The 16678-nt window shown below is 46.5% G+C and overlaps 1 pseudogene; it reads right to left on the minus strand.

The window, feature by feature from the left end:
* Positions 1-511: 511 nt before the first annotated feature.
* Positions 512-16678, minus strand: part of LOC130372761 (ephrin type-A receptor 5-like) — an 88723-nt pseudogene continuing 72556 nt past the window's right edge.

Here is a 16678-nt window from a genome sequence, read left to right on the forward strand (position 1 = left end):
GTAAACACAGCTGTGAAATGGAGCGATGAAGAACTGGGAAGCAGCACCAGAGAGGAGTTAAGCCAGGACCAGTGACATCATGATATTATCATACAGTTATCACATGACAGAATTATAATATATACTGAACATTGCTCCATCGTAACCCCAAGCAGCAACAATTATAGTGGCTTGATTACACAGCTGTGGAACATTCCAAGTAAGATTTCCTACCGCCAATCAGATTGCAACAATACCCTATATATATTTATGTTGTTGCCATTTAGCACAATTCTGACAAGGTCTTTTATTTTTGATGTCTAGGAATTCCACCTCTACGGTTTGAAATAGAAAATCGTTTTCCAGACTTATAATATCAAAGACGATCCTGGAAGCTCCTTGCAGCCAAACGCAATGACTACATTGTATTGTGTCTCTGGGCCGGTCTGGCAATAAGTAAAATCAAGGGTGCTCCTATATGCTCTTTACTCCTCTGAGATGCAATATCAATTGTTAATAAACAGTAGATGTAAATACACTGCTCCCTGCTTTGAATATAATACATTATATACATAGAAGACATTTAAACTGAGTTGCTGGGCAAGTCATACGGAGTGCAATAGGATCAAGTGGAGGTACTTTTTAATGTTGCTTTTCTTTAAAGTGATATTTTCAAATAAATAAAATCATTATTGTTCAATATCTATATTGCCTGAAATGATCCACCCCAGGGACGGCTGACGGTGACATCCCTTTGCCTCTGAAAAACGTGGCTGTGCAGTGGAGGAAAAGGTGAGGGAGTTGGAAGGTTCAGAAGGTGGTGGGTGGACAACTGAGGATTAAGTACTTGTACCCAGATGTTGGTCTTGTGTCCCAGACCCCAGAACCTTCTGCTAGGTCCAGGGTGGGCTGAAGTTCCATTAGAGTTTGATTGTTTGACGTTCTTTAAGAGTTGAGAACCAGAGCAAAAAGTTCTGTTTCTTGTAAAATTCCCTTCTGGTTTGACTGGGCGTTCTGAAGCTTTGCATGGGGCATGCCTTCGTTTTACAGAACGGTTGAGCTAAACAAGGACAGATAACTTGGAATGAGTATAATTTTTGTGTTTTAAAGTAACAGATGGAGTGGTCCCAACTGTGTACTGGTGACAGTAGAAGGATCCCGCTGCAGAAGGTTCCTTTATGAAAGTCTCTCCATTTGCTCAGTTTCTACATTCCACTGGCAAACCGGCGATGGTTCGCATCTGAGCATTCCAAGTGCAGTAGTGTTGTTCTACCCGATGCCTTGCATCTACTCTTCAAAGCCCTACTCAGTATTCATTGCCATAAAGTCCTACTATACCCGCATTGCTCTTTGTGTGATATTGTTGTATTGTTGTGCTTGCAATAGCGTCTAAATCGGTGTGGTATTGCAGTGCTTACAGTTGGTTGACCAGTGTTTGGGCAAGACCCAAAAACGAGCTAAAGCAGAGGTTCTAATAAGAATAAAAAGTGAACTCCTATTTTCGGATGGAAGTCCACTTGAGGAATAACAACCTGCAGCATCGGATAAGGTACACCCTGCTAGATGCAGACTGTCACCATAGTCTAGTTCCTTTTGTGTAAAACAGTTTCAAACCATCTGAATCTAGTTGTAGAAGGGCGTTCTGCAGTCCAGAGGTCTGAGTGGTGGTCCAGGTGCCGCTCAGGCCAGCTCCAACTCATCGGCGTCATTCTGAGAAGAGTTTTCTCGGTTTGGTAACAAGCAATCAACAAATTCAATGCTGATTCCCCTAGAACCAACCAATCCAGATTCAATAGAACACACAATCCTCTTGTTGGAAAAGATCCTGCTTTTACGTTTATCTACTGAAAGCGCTCAAAGTCAAACTAGGTCTGACTATTCCAAATCAATCCGTTTGTTTCTGTCAATTAGGTCCATAGACGGTGTGTGAGTGTGTATGTATGTGTGTGTGTGTCAGATGGTTACAGTGGTCTTGTTGATGATGTGAACTCTCATCTCCTGGATATTGGTGATGATTTTTTTCTGATGTCCAGCAAGGTTGACACCTACTTGTCTCAAGTCCCTATGGAACACACAAAAACAGCAAATTAAACATTTTATATCGTTCAATTCAATGTTTTATGCATTGAAACTCTAGAATGGGTAGCCCCGCCCATTCTGCCGGCGATTTGAGTTCGCCCTGCACAAGGGTTTGGAGAAAAGCAATACATATCTTTCTGCTTCCGATATGTTTTTGCGAGAGCCAATCACCAAGCTGGCTTTTCCCCTTGGCGCGCTATTGGTTTAACACAATGACAACAGCGAAGCGACGGCAAGCAGCCAATCGCGTACAGAGTCAGTTGAACTATGTCAGTTGATCACGCCTCTTGTGCTGGAGAAAATTACGGCAGCTTCCCCAATCCCCAGACCAACGTGCAATCTACGATTGAGCTTGGTCTGGCAATAGCCAGACTATTGAAACGCACCACTATCAAGACAAACATTTTTCTTTAGCAGGTAGTGGACTTACTCTGAGGTCATTTGTGCAACCGTCTCCAATGAGGAAAACCCCCGTCCATAAAGAGCTCAGTGTAGCGACCCATCTTGATCGAGTCCAGCCAGTCCCCCACACTCTGGCTCAGAGTGGTATGGTCCACCTCCACACTGGCATGTTCCACCAAGAGGTTTGAAACCCTGAGGAAGGAAGGAAGGAAGGAAGGAAGGAAGGAAGGAAGGAAGGAAGGAAGGAAGGATGGCACATTTTTCATTGTTTTGGCGCTTTCGTTTGTCAAAATAGTTAGATTGTAATTGATCTAGGTTTTAAGATTGTAATCTGTCAGCCTTAAATAATAATTATAAAATAGGTTCTTTAATTTGCTATATTTTCAATGCTATAGCAACGTCATAAGGCTCGATAGCTGACAACAAACGTAGCGGCCATTCTAAACAACGAACATGATATGGACCAATATTCATATTCATGAATACGTCGTTCTGGTTCCATTTATCCTCCAGGCTAGACCACAGTAGGTACCTAGAGCCTTCTCCATCAGAGGAAGACACCAGAACACAGAGCAAGCCTGGTGAGGCTTAACTGCACAACAGACGGTAATATAGATGATACTATCTCCTGCCCTCTGAAAGAGTACCACAACAGAGCCTTGAGCATGTCTGTGAGGGGACATCATCCTGTAGGGATCACACCCCCTAACAGACTCTCATCACTACCCGCCTCCACCAGCCGTGCACCAACCCCTCTCTTCGGGGTTGGTGCACGGCGATTGGTGATTGTTGTGAGTGTGGCCTCCTGACCTGTGGGAAGAGTTGACCAGTTTCTTCAGTGAGCTGGGGTTGCGGATCAGCTTGTCCAGCACACCCACAATCTCGTCAAACTTGGGCCGCGTGCTGCGCTCCCGCTGCCAGCAGTCCATCATGAGAAGGTAAAGGGCCTCGGGGCAGTCCATGGGCCCTGGGAGACGGTAGCTCTCATCCACTGCCTTGATCACCTGCAGAGGGGACCAGAGGCGTGAGTGGGGAGCCAGCGGGGTCTGGTGCAGGGAGAGCAGGTAGATCAGTGAGGGGAAGCCAGAGGGTCCAGTGCAGACAGATCAGTGACTGGGGGCCAGGTGGTCTGGTGCAGGGAGAGCAGGTAGATCAGTGACTGGGGGCCAGGGGGTCTGGTGCAGGTAGATCAGTGACTGGGGGGCCAGGGGGTCTGGTGCAGGTAGATCAGTGAGGGGGGGCCAGGGGGTCTGATGCAGAGACCTGCAGGTCGATAAGTGAGGCGGCCGGCTCAACAGGTAGAGCCACGTCAGTCCCCACTTAGACGGGGAGTTCCCTTTCTAATTACAATTGATTTGATGTGACATTTTAACATATATAACAGTATTTAGGAGTATTGAATAGCATTGGAATGGAGAAGAGTTGTGTCTGATGCAAGCGTTCAAATTAAAAAACTGAAGAGGTCCTGAGGGCCGGATCTATGGTGTGGCGCAGAAGAAAATTCTACAAAGATTTGGTAGGAATGGAGATTTCTTTAATATATATTCTCTTTGGCCCCACTTTAGGGCAATATGGTGCCCACAATTCACTCACAGGTTTATTTGATTGGTGTTGGATATAGCTCTAGGCATCTTTTTTGGATGCAGCAAGCAGTAAGTCACCGGAACAGTATGAGTGTGGTTTGATGTAACAATTTTACTTTGAGAAGAGGGAAGGGCTTATGAGACGAGATGTGGGCACCTAGTTCTGAGAACACAAGAACATAATGCAGGGAATTCCACTTTCAAGACACACACACAGACACACATACACACACACATAGACAGAGAGAGAGGGGGGAGGAGGAGGTAGAGAGGTAGAGAGAGGTAGAGAGAGAGAGGTAGAGAGAGAGAGAGGTAGAGAGAGAGAGGTAGAGAGAGAGAGGTAGAGAGAGAGAGAGAGGTAGAGAGAAAGAGGTAGAGAGAGAGAGAGATATTGTGAGTTTGTGGGAATAACAGATGATGGAGAGAGATAGAGGGTGTGAGAAACAGATAGACTCAGGGAGATAGATAGAGTGAGAAACATAGATAGAATCAGAGAGATAGATAGAGTGGGGGAGAGATGATTACAGCTGATGGATAGAGTGAGAAGGAAAGACAAAATCAGCAATACAGACAGACTCAGAGAGCGACAGACGTTCTGGCAGATGGGTTGGGCTAGGGGTGAGAGAGGTTGAGGTTCTGTATCATGTGGTAAATAGAGAGAACAACTCTATTTCAAGAAGATCAGAAAAAATCCTGCATATCGCTTTCAATTAAACATCAAAGACCTAACTATCTCTCCTCACCGCCCTCTCCTCTCCTTTCCCCTCTCCTCTCCTCTCTTCCTCTCTCCTCTCGAGACATCTGCCTGACAGACTAGAAGCTCAGTTAGAAAATGAGCAGCAGGATGAAGAGGTCATGTGTGGGTCGTGTGTATGAGTGGTTGGGAGTGTGTAACTTTATATAAATAACACCTCTGGGGCTGTTTTCAGTATTACACTGGCGTGACACAGTTCATGATTTCATGCTAATGCCTTCTGTGCATATCTCTCCCACTCACTTTAAAGCTTGCTCTACTTCTCTTTCTCTCTCTCCAAACTCAAAGTTCCTACTATAGTTTTACTATAGTAAAACTATATTGAAACTTTTTTCTGTTATTCTCCTCACTTCACACTGGCCTGTGCAGACTCCCTACCTACCTATTCTAGCCTAATCAATCAATCCTTCAATCTATCAATCATCTTTATTATCTATCCATTCATCAACATATCTGGCTGTGGCTGTAGCTGTGACATACTCACATCCTGATTGGACATCTCCCAGTAGGGCCTCTCGCCGTATGACATCACCTCCCACATGACGATGCCGTAGCTCCACACGTCACTGGCCGACGTGAACTTTCTGTAGGCGATGGCTTCCGGAGCCGTCCAGCGAATAGGAATCTTCCCACCCTGTGAAGTCAAGTTCAAGTTCAAAGTTTAAGTTCAAAAGCTTTATTTGTCAAACATGTTGCCATATTAGAAATCGTCTTTGATTGAAGGCAATCTGTTCTCTAATTGTGTGTACATGTGCTGCAAGTAGATTCCACATCAACGTTCCAACAGCAGAAACTGAAGGCGCTTCTATGGGACCACCATTGTAATTTTAGTAAGCCATTTCAAACCATTTCACCATCTGACCTCTTGCGTCAACACCAGAGGCAGGGTTCCACCCCCACGACTGGTGAATAGAACAGCCTAACAGGGGCTACAGACCGCTGGATAGGCACATCTATCTATCATACATCTGGGTGGTGGATGGAATAGAACTGAAGCTTGTCTGGATTATAACTTGTAATAGATTATATAAAATGTCCTCCTGTATTTGATTCCCACCAACAGTAAGAAAGGTGTTATTTCTGCTGTTACTGAAACACACACACACACACAAACCCACGCACACACATAAATAACCACCAACCCCACCCAGAGTCGTACCCGGGTGGTGTACTCGGCCTCAGGTCATCCTCCAGGACTCTGGAAAGGCCGAAGTCGGACACCTTGCAGACCAGGTTGCTGTTCACCAGGATGTTCCGAGCTGCCAGGTCTCTGTGCACATAGCCCATCTCCGACAGGTACCTGTCATACACAGCAGCAGGGTGACTCATCTTCATTTCAAATGCACTATTGTGTGTATGTGCATGCGTGTGTGTGCCTGCACTTGCGTGTGTATGTATATGAGAGAGAGAGAGAGAGAAGAGAGAGAGAGAGAGAGAGAGAGAGAGAGAGAGAGAGATAGAGAGAGAGGAGAGAGAGAGAGAGAGAGAGAGAGAGAGAGAGCGAGCTTCTGTGTACCTCATGCCTGATGCGATGCCTCGCAGCATGCCGACCAACTGTATGACCGTGAACTGTCCGTCGTTCTTCTGCAACGAAGAAGAAAATGACATCAGCCTCAGGGCTTCCCGGTCGATGCTTACCTCACGCTTCAACATACACCTCTGTTCTGACAACCATTATTTTTTATATAACCTTTTTATGATTAACATCAAGTACAGTGAGACAATTGGTTAACTTTGTCCTTCCCTCGGACATAACTGGATTGGCTATTTGACGAATGGATAAGAGATGAAGGGTTGATTGTTACTAAGCCCCAGACAGAACCCAGACAGACCCCCACCTCCTTCACAGTTATGAAGGACCACACTGGAGCGTCCAGCTGAGGCAGAAGCGATTAGCTGCCTCCCGTTGCCATGGTGAGTGTGTTTGCTTTGGTGTGACTGTATGGAGCGAATGTTCATACATTTTCAGCTCTAACCACCGGCAGGCCATTACTACGACCTGTAGCGAACCCTGTCACATGAGGGCTGATCTTACCAGCTTCATATCTAATCCCTTTGAATAATGGGATTCATCTGTCTCATCCCTAACTGGTCCGGTGCTGCTGCCGCTAGGCTCAGAAACCGACATATTAGACCTTACACACTCAGGAATGTACAGTATACCTTACCTTAAGGTCATTCACAAAGCCCTGTTTGTCTAACTTGTTCCTCTATGGTTCCTCTCCTGTTCCTCTATGGTTCCTCTCCTATTCCTCTATGGTTCCTCTCCTGTTCCTCTATGGTTCCTCTCCTGTTCCTATATAGTTCCTCTCTGGTTCCTCTATGGTTCCTCTCTGGTTCCTCTATGGTTCCTCTCCTGTTTCTCTATGGTTCCTCTCCTGTTTCTCTATGGTTCCTCTTTTGTTCCTCTATGGTGTCCTCTCCTCTTCTCTATGGTCCTCTATGGTTCCTCCCATCCTACCTTTGAGGAAGGAGTCCAGAAGAGCCGTTTCTCCATGTTACTCTGTTATTGATATCACCTGGCTTGCCTGGAACAAAATAACACAACTTACTGAGCCAAGAACCCATGATGAATGAAGCAAGTCAGGATTGAAGTCAACTCAATCATTCTGTGTATAAAATTAATCAAAGGGGTTCCACTGAACAATATTATGGTTCCTGGAACAACAAAAGGAACAAAAGAGCCAAATTGAGAAAAAGTAATCAGAAGGTGAAAGGAAGCTTCAACATTGGTTAAGGAATTACGTTCATACAGTGAACAAACATCATTCTTAGATTGATCCTTCCAGCACCATGGGGCTCAGCGGCCGCTCTCGGCTCCATCCTGTTTCTAAAGCTGGGCGACCATCCTGCGTGACTCACTCTTGGTGATCACACCCTCCAGGTGTATGATGTTGGGGTGGTCGAACTGGCCCATGATGGACGCCTCCCACAGGAAGTCCCGCCTCTGTGCTCGCTGTAGCTGCCTTCAGTGTCTTGATGGCCACTGGAACTCCGTTTCCCTGGCAACCGTAGGGGCCCGCTGCACACCTCTCCGAACTCACCTGGACAGAGAGATTAACTGGTTTGTTTTAAACGGGTCCAAATGATTTGGTTTTTTTAAACTGGAATGTTTTTGAAGTTTTGAAACAGTTTATGTTTTTAACAACTGGTCTCACAGGAAATCCGTGAAATGACCACGGATGCTTAACTCGGAAATCCGTGGATCATCACGGAAACACGCCTATTTCCGTGATTTGCGCAGGGAATTCGCCTCCAATGCAATTTAATGACACTGATATTTCCGTAGCACCACACACAGATTCCCGTTTCAATCTGTGTGTGTGCCACAGCCAAGTTGACCACGGCGGGGGCTTAACTCACAATCCGTGGTGGTCTGACGGAATCACATAAATTGTCCGTGATGTGGCCACGGAATTCGGCTCCAATGCAAGAGAGAGAGAGAGAGCGAGAGAGAGAGCTTGAGAGAGAGCGAGGAGATGCCGAGACGGAGAGAGAGAGAGAGATGATCCGGAGTGGAGCAGAGAGAGACGATGAGAGAGAGAGAGAGAGAGAGAGAGGAGAGAGAGGAGGGAGACGAGAGAGAGGGGGATAGAGGAGAGAGAGGGGAGGAGGGGGGGAGGAGGAGAGAGAGAGAGGAGAGGGGAGAAGAGGGGGAGGGAGGGAGGGGAGGGGAGGGGGAGAGGAGAGAGAGAGAGAGAGAGAGAGAGGACCGACCTGGTATCACACCAAAGCGTGAAGCGTTGGTCCACTCGCAAGACGTGTTCAGTGTCACGCTTGCCTGACTAAAGCGTGAGGAGTAGATGCTTTCTTCCGCTCATCTAAATGAATGGAGGAATAGCCAACAGGGGGCGAGACCTTCTCCCAGCATTTGGTGAAATGTTCCGTAGCCTATATTAATCTTTATTATCTGAATGGGAAATGCAATATCTTAGGACAGATATGCCATTAAATGCGTTTCTAATTACATTTCTAGCGATGAATATACTTTTTACTTGCACTTCAGTCAGTGATTGTGTCTGATCTTTAGTTTTATAGTTATTAGGACGATTTCATTGGCTCGCTTGCATGTTTCAACGACGTCAGGTTGCTAGGGACGCTGCTTTCGCTAAACAGCTCACGTGTTTTCTGCGGTTGTGTTATTGAACCGTTACTTTATGTAACTTTTAATGATATCATATTGTTAGAAACACATATCTGAGAGCCAACCCAGTCGCCAAAAGCATACGTTGACAGTGTACGTTTCCTGTGAACACTGGATTACGTCGCATTTCAACATAAAATAGCGCGTCATACCTACAGTATGTATTGTATAATCTTATGAAAACTCAGTCAGAACTATTAAACACCAGAGGATGGGCGGGGTTGGGCCGTGGACACACACACACACACACACACACACACACACACACACACACACACACACACACACACACACACACACACACACACACACACACACACACACACACAACAAAAAAAAGAAAAGAAAAAGTTCCCTCAAATATTATTACTGTCCAAACATTGGCCAAAATGGAATATCTTTTGTTTCAAAATCCACCCAAAATGTCCTAGAAGCAGCCCAAATAAAGATATTCCATTTTGGCCAATGTTTGGAAAGTAATAATATTTGAGGGAACTCTCTCTTCTATTGTTTTTGTTGTTTTAGCAGCGAAATGCATTGTGTGTGTGTGTGTGTGTGTGTGTGTGGTGTGTGTGTGTGTGTGTGTGTGTGTGTGTGTGTGTGTGTGTGTGTGTGTGTGTGTGTGTGTGTGTCCACGGCCCAACCCCGCCCATCCTCTGGTGTTTAATAGTTCTGACTGAGTTTTCATAAAGATTATACAATACATACGTGTAGGTATAACACGCTATTTTATGTTGAAATGCGACGTAATCCAGTGTTCACAGGAAACGTACACTGTCAACGTATGCTTTTGGCCACTGGGTTGGTTCTCAGATATATGTGTTTCTAACAAGATGATATCAATGAAAGTTACATAAAGTAACGGTTCAAAAACAGAACCGCAGAAAAAAACGTGAGCTGTTTAGCGAAAGCAGCGTCCCTAGCAACCTGACGTCGTTGAAACATGCAAGCGAGCCAATAAATCGTCCTAATAACTATCAAACTAAAGATGAGACACAATCACTGACTGAAGATTATGCAAGTAAAAAGTATATTTCTCGCTAGAAATGTCTCATTAAATTGCATTGGAGCAAATTCCGTGGACACATCACGGACAATTTAGGTGTTTCAGTGAGACCACCACGGATTTTGAGTTAAGCGCCCGTGGTCGACTCGCTCGTTGAAACGGGGATCTGTGTGTGTGCCACAGAATATCAGTGTTATTAACTTGCATTGGAGCGAATTCCGTTCGCAAATCACGGAAATCGGCGTGTTTCCTTGATGATCCCACGGATTTCGAGGTAAGCGTCTGTGGTCATTTCACGGATCCCTGTGAGACCAGGTTGGTTTTTAAACTGTTTATGTAGTTATTTTCTGACTACAGGAACGCCTTAAGGCTCCTCTCCTCAGGCACAGCCCTGAGTCCGACACCTTCCCCGGGGATATCTATAGGCCTCGGACCTCGCTGGGTTGGTGAACTGACCCACCTCTTGGTCTCTGTGGAGTTAGAATCCGTTCCCCAGGAGTTCAAGGAGGCCTCTATAATCCATCTCTATGAGAAGAAATCCCTGTGCCAGCGCAGATGTGTAATAGTGGCACGAATCCTTTTGAACGTCTAAAAGCTCAGCTTGTTCGGTAACTCCTGTATTTACTGCCTTGCAGCTACAGGATAATTGCCAAGAACAGAATGCTAATGCATGGCATTAGTCTAAACCAGGGGGGCCCAACCTTTTTCGACCCAAGATCTACTTTTCAAGTAGCCAACCTCCCGAGATCTACCAGCAAACCTACCTTCAAGCGGGGGGGGGGGGGGGGGGGGGTAGGGAACAATTGTTGACGGAGGGGGGGGGGGGGGGGGGGGGGGGGGGGGGGGGGGGGGGGGGTTGTATCGTGAACCTACGGACTTCAGTGGGGGTTTCATTCCGTCTGCGCACGGCACCTTCTCAACGATAATCAATAATCTTCCTCCCACTCAGGGTGAAAATGGTAGGTCTTAGCTTGTTTTCCCTCAGCCATGCCAACGTTTAGGAGTGTGTAACTACTGTTGACGGCTTTCAACTGCTGTTAACAGCACATGCGCTACCGCGCGTATATGTCCCGCACAAATTTAATTTTATTAAAAAAAACAAAACAGAAAAAAACATTTTTTTTTTTTTTTTTTCTTTACCCCTCGCGATCGACTTGGGATCTGTCGGCGATCTACTGGTAGACCGCGATCGACTGGTTGGGCACCCCTGGTCTAAACTAAAGCATTCGAAACAGTCAGCCTTGAAGCCCAATGTACGGTAAGTCAAGGTCAAGTAAGGGTGTCCAGACAAGTTCCACAGCATGATGCGCAAACTCCAAAAGCATGCAGGCCAGAGTCAGCGGCCAGCAAGAAACTCTCTGAACCGCTCACAATCTCGAAGTGGGTGAGCAAGGCCGTGTCCCTGTGCTCTACAGCATGGTGTTCTCTGACCTGCTGCAAGACTCATGCACTGGGATGAGCTTCAACTACAGTTTGGATGGTTCAATCTGTGGAGGCCAAAAACAAACTGGAAGAAGGTGCTGTTAGATAACTTTGGTTGCTGATGACCATGCTCTTGTTGCTAGGTCAAATGAAGAACAACAGGCCAGTATAGAACACTTCTCTGCACTTCTCAATTCCTGCACCAGCCTGCTCCTGGGAAACTCTACACTGTGCCCTTCCTCTTTGTGAATGAGCATAAAAGCTTTCAGCCGTTGACAAGTTTGACAAGTCTCATGCTGTGCACATAGCTGATGAAGATAACATCCGGATTGCCAAGGCCCGGCAGCGTTTGATCGTCTGTGTGACACAGTGTGGGAAAGGACTGCCAGGAAAGGGCTGTAGCCCAGAGCTCTGCCTCCTCCCTGACCTGCGCATTGAGCCAAACAGAGTTTCAGGCTCATCAACATCAAACTAAAGATGTGCCATTGTCATCCTCCATTAGGATGGAGAAACAACAGGAATAGATAACGGGTCGGTTTCCAAACTGGTTGATATGGTTGGCCTTACCGGCTCCAATGATCCTCTCGATGGATATGGACGATACGCCGATCTCCTGGGCAAACTCGTGGACTGCCTGGTTGGGGTCCTCGTAGGTCAGCGGGTCGATGTAGGTACGCAACCCCCGGGAACTTGACTGCAGACAGCATTCAGGGTAAACTTTACTCAAATAACACTTTTCACACACAACAACACACAGAACGGTGTGACAAAATCTCTGCAATAACCACAATGAAAGATATACTGACACTAAAATAATGATAATAACACACAACACTTGCAACACACACGACTCTGGTCGAAATCCCTGCACTAACACATTGAAAGATATACTGACCCAAAAAATAATGATAATAACTGATACTAACCAGTTTATATAGTGAAGAACGGAAAATGATTTTAATTAATTAATTTAATTAATTAACGCAAGTAGAAGAAAAGAGAACAAACCACACATAACCACTACCACGCACGCACGCACGCACGCACGCACGCACGCACGCACGCACGCACGCACGCACGCACGCACGCAGCGCACGCACGCACGCACGCACGCACGCACAGCACGCAAGCATACCACAACCTCACACACACACACACAGAATGGGTTCATTTACTGAGGCCGTTGTGAAAATGCATCTTCTCTTCTTCTGGGTCCTGCTTGGCTTTGCTGTAGCCACACCTCCTGTATGGATGACAGCACCCAGCAAATTACTCCATACAATTGATGTTGTTGTGTAGTTATGCAGAAGTAATAGCTCTGCTTGTGATACCCCCTAACATCTTCTCTTTGTTTTCACCATGTAGTATCTGTGTGCGTGTTTGAAACTATCGGCGAAGCAAAATAAATATCTAATCATCTCAAGTGTGAAATAGAAGCTATTTATGCATGCAGAGGGAGAGAGCATGAGAGAGAGAGCGAGAGGGAGTGCGAAAGAGAGCGACAGAGTGTGGGACAGCGAGAGAGAGAGGGAGAGAGAGTGAGAGGGAGGGAGAGAGAGAGAGAGAGAGAGAGAGAGAGAGAGAGAGAGAGAGAGAGAGAGCGAGAGCGAGACACTGAGAGAACGAGAGAGCGAGAGAGAAAGAGTGGATGAACCCGTTTTACTCCGTCATATTTAGACAGCATCAAGGGGGATAGCTACTGATAACACAGTTTAAATATAAAGCTATTGATTTTAAACCTGATCCTATTGAGAACAGACACACACACACTGGTCTGGTCGGCAGAGCAGGTATGTTTATATAGTGTGTTCCACCTCAGGAACGTCCCCCAGGAACTAATTCCGTGGGTCATTATTGGACCCATTATCGGACCCCCAAAAAAGTCCCTGCTCTTAGGTTGGTACAGGAATCTAGGGGCTGAACATCTCTGAATCAGTTGAGTAAATCCAGCCCTTCAAAGGTCTGCAGCTGTAAACCAACTGCTGACACTAAACCACACACAGTGCTCTGATTGCATCCGTAGTAATGAACTACGTTTATAGACCTATAATCATCACTATCTGTTACATGTTTTGATCTTTCATCTCGTAGCAGTCGGCCCTACAAGCCAATGTTTACTGACAATGCGGCACGTGAAAGGTTCTTTTGATGACATGAGGGTGGTAAAATATTTTGGTTTTGGATACCAACTTCCTCCGAGAGATTTAAAGCCTACTTTTAGTACTAGAACCGGGAAACAGCTTAAAAAACGAATAGTTTCAAAAACATGGAAGAAAGCACTGCCACTTCCTATCCCCCCTCATCCACTGTCTGCCATTCATTTTACTATTTTAAACTTGGTTTAAAGCTCAAACTCCCTAATAATTGAATCCTCTAATTACGTAGGATCAATAGATCAAAGGAAGGGAGCATGGCTCGTATTCACTGTGAGGTTGAAGTCGGAATCCGTCGTTGTCTCTGCCATGATTCTTACCCGCAAATTACTGCATACTCGTGTCGTAGCCGATGTAAACAGTTAACGCATTTTTGTTATTATGATTTTCTCCCCGTGTTTCTTGCTTTTTCATGTCCTTTATTTGTTATGTGCCTAACGCAAAGGACTTTAGCCAGACCCTCATAGGTCTGCACAATGCGGCGGAAACAGAGACAACACGGGGGGTCGAAGTCCTTAAAAAGTAGAGGGAGCAAAGGTTCTTGGTGGAATCACGACTTTGTCTATATGCGTATGCAGGGTGCGAACTACGGGGGGCCAGGGGGGTCTCAGCCACCCTTAATGAGACATGAGCTCCCCTGAAAACATGATTTGTGAAATGTTGGGGGGGTCTCTAAAATATTGGCAAAATGCTGTTTTTTTCCCATGCATTTCCTTTTTGTTTTTTGTACTGCATAATCATGGATCACGGGTCAAATGTGGCTATTTGAATGTATGATTTGCGCATGAGGGTGATTTATAAACTTCATAAAGTTACCCGGCCTGCATGCAATTTTTGTCCTCACCATTGAAGCGTGGGGGCACTATGTCTTAAACGTCACTTAAAATCAGACATCGGAGAGCCGCTGGACCCGCGCAATTTCGTGTCACCATGTTTTGCATTCCTGTCTAAATAAATACAGGGAAACCTACTCGCAAATTTCGGATTTACAAAGAAATCGAAGACAAATGACTCTGAGGAGCAGCAAGAGGCGAGTTCTTCGGCAGATGCTAGCTTGGGGACAACCGACACCACCACCGCTGCACTTGCGGGGACTGCTGCCGGTGAAAGCCCGCCAACAGCCGACAGCTCAGAGGCCGCTGATGACGGTGACTCCATACATTGCCTGGCCCACCACTAGTGACATGTCTCTTCCGCTGAAGTTTCAATTAGAGGCCCTGTAGCTCACGGAGTATGTCTTTCATGCAAGCTGGATCCATTTATATATGTTAATATTTCTATGAAAAATACATGATCACATGACTAAACAGGCTGATTAAGACACACCTCTTTCTATTAGCTTTGAATGGTCCTTATAATAATAAATAACAAATAAGTCATATAAAATAACGCAACCATCAGAATTGCCTTTTAATACTCATTTAATTTGAAAACCGGAAGCTTGTCTTCTCTGTGCAGTTACCGTAAAGGTCGCAAATATGGGCGGACGTAAAATGTAGCGGCTGGCTCAAACCGCATGTGTGTGGAGAGTTTGGATGTGATATGTGCTTATATGTGCTGACATAAGGCAAGTAGGCATACAGGCTTGTAATAATCTGATGTGTTTTGAGTAAGTCCTCGCTCTGAGGCATGCGCAAGCCCCCCCCCCCCCCCAATATAAGTGAGCCCCCCCGAAAGCCGCGGTATAGTTTGCACACTGTGCGTATGTGTGTGTGTGTGCGTGTGCGTGTGGTATGTGTGGTGTGAGTCCTACAGTCCACTCAGCAGGAAGCCCGCCACCAGGGCCAGCAGGACGTAGGGCTAGGGTGACGGCTACGGCACGACTGCGCCTGGCCCGCTCACGGACGCAGCCACTGGCCATCACAAGGGTCAATGTTAAATGACAACCAATAGATCGTAGAAGGATCAGCATGTTAACAACGATATAGTCTTAATATATGGGGATGGTGGTGTCTGTGTTATTGTGTGTGTGCGTGGTCTTTGTGTGTGTGTGCGGTCCCGTTGCCAATTAAGGAGATTTCAGAGCAACTGAGGAACAGGTGGAGAAGCAGGGCTTAAATAGCCGCTTCTCCACTCATTCTTGGTCTCACAGCCACATGGAGCTCCTGCACGGAGAGACAGGATCCCTCGTGGGTGACGGGATTCACCCACGAAGGAGGGGACCGTTGATACCTCCCAGGTTTACTTTATTTGTGTTTTGAGAGACTTTGTTATGTTCTGGATTAAACATGCCTTTTTGGCTGTTCCCCTCAAAGTTGTGTCCTGTTTGGGAGGAGGTGGTTCGCTCACCGTGCCGGGGTTCCCACAGTGTATACTCACAGGAAGGGCTGGTCTGGAACTCAAAGCGCCGGCTGAAGGCTCCGTATGCAGCGACCGTCCTGGCCCGGACCTGACAGACAGAAACAACAGGTTACAGTCCAACGCAGAGATGAACAGGGAATCATGAAGGATCCCGGCTATAGAGGACGACCAGGTAAGATGAGCTCCAGGCCCGGTGAAACCTGCATACCCCAGCTTTAACATGGAGCCCGCGTCGGGACAGATGCTTAATCTAAAGCTACGGGCTCCACCAAATCCCAACAACAACCCCCGCCTGACCCCTGACCTGGAAGATGTAGGCGGAGAGACGGCTTCAGACCCTCCACCACCATCTCCGTCAGCTGGGACTTCATGATCGTGTAGCTTGACTCCTGCTCCTGAGGGGGCAGAGAAGACAGAGAAGCGGGGGAGGGGGGGGTCTGTGTTACTTCTTAATGTAATACTTCACAGTCTAACATATATCACATGATGATAGATTCATGTTATCAGGATAGACCGGGGCAGGGCCACGATAGACTAGGGGACTACCAAATGAAAGGTTGTGGGTTCAATGCCCTAGTCTCTCTGTAGGCATCCTTGTAGGCATCCAGCCCTAATCCTGTGACCACGCATGAGCATGCAGGACTGTGTGTGTATGTGCCTGAGTGCAGGACTTTGTATGTATGTGCCTGTGTGGTAGCCTGGCCATTGCCAGACCAAGGCCCAATAGTAGATTACACGTTGGTCTGGGGAGGCAACGGGCGTAGTTCAAATTACTCTGTACGCAATTGTTTGCCTGCAGTCGCTTCCCTGTCGTCATTGTGTTAAACCAGCCAATAGCAAACCAGGTGGAAAAGC

Source organism: Gadus chalcogrammus, chromosome 19 (assembly GCF_026213295.1).
Source record: "Gadus chalcogrammus isolate NIFS_2021 chromosome 19, NIFS_Gcha_1.0, whole genome shotgun sequence".
Taxonomy (NCBI): domain Eukaryota; kingdom Metazoa; phylum Chordata; class Actinopteri; order Gadiformes; family Gadidae; genus Gadus; species Gadus chalcogrammus.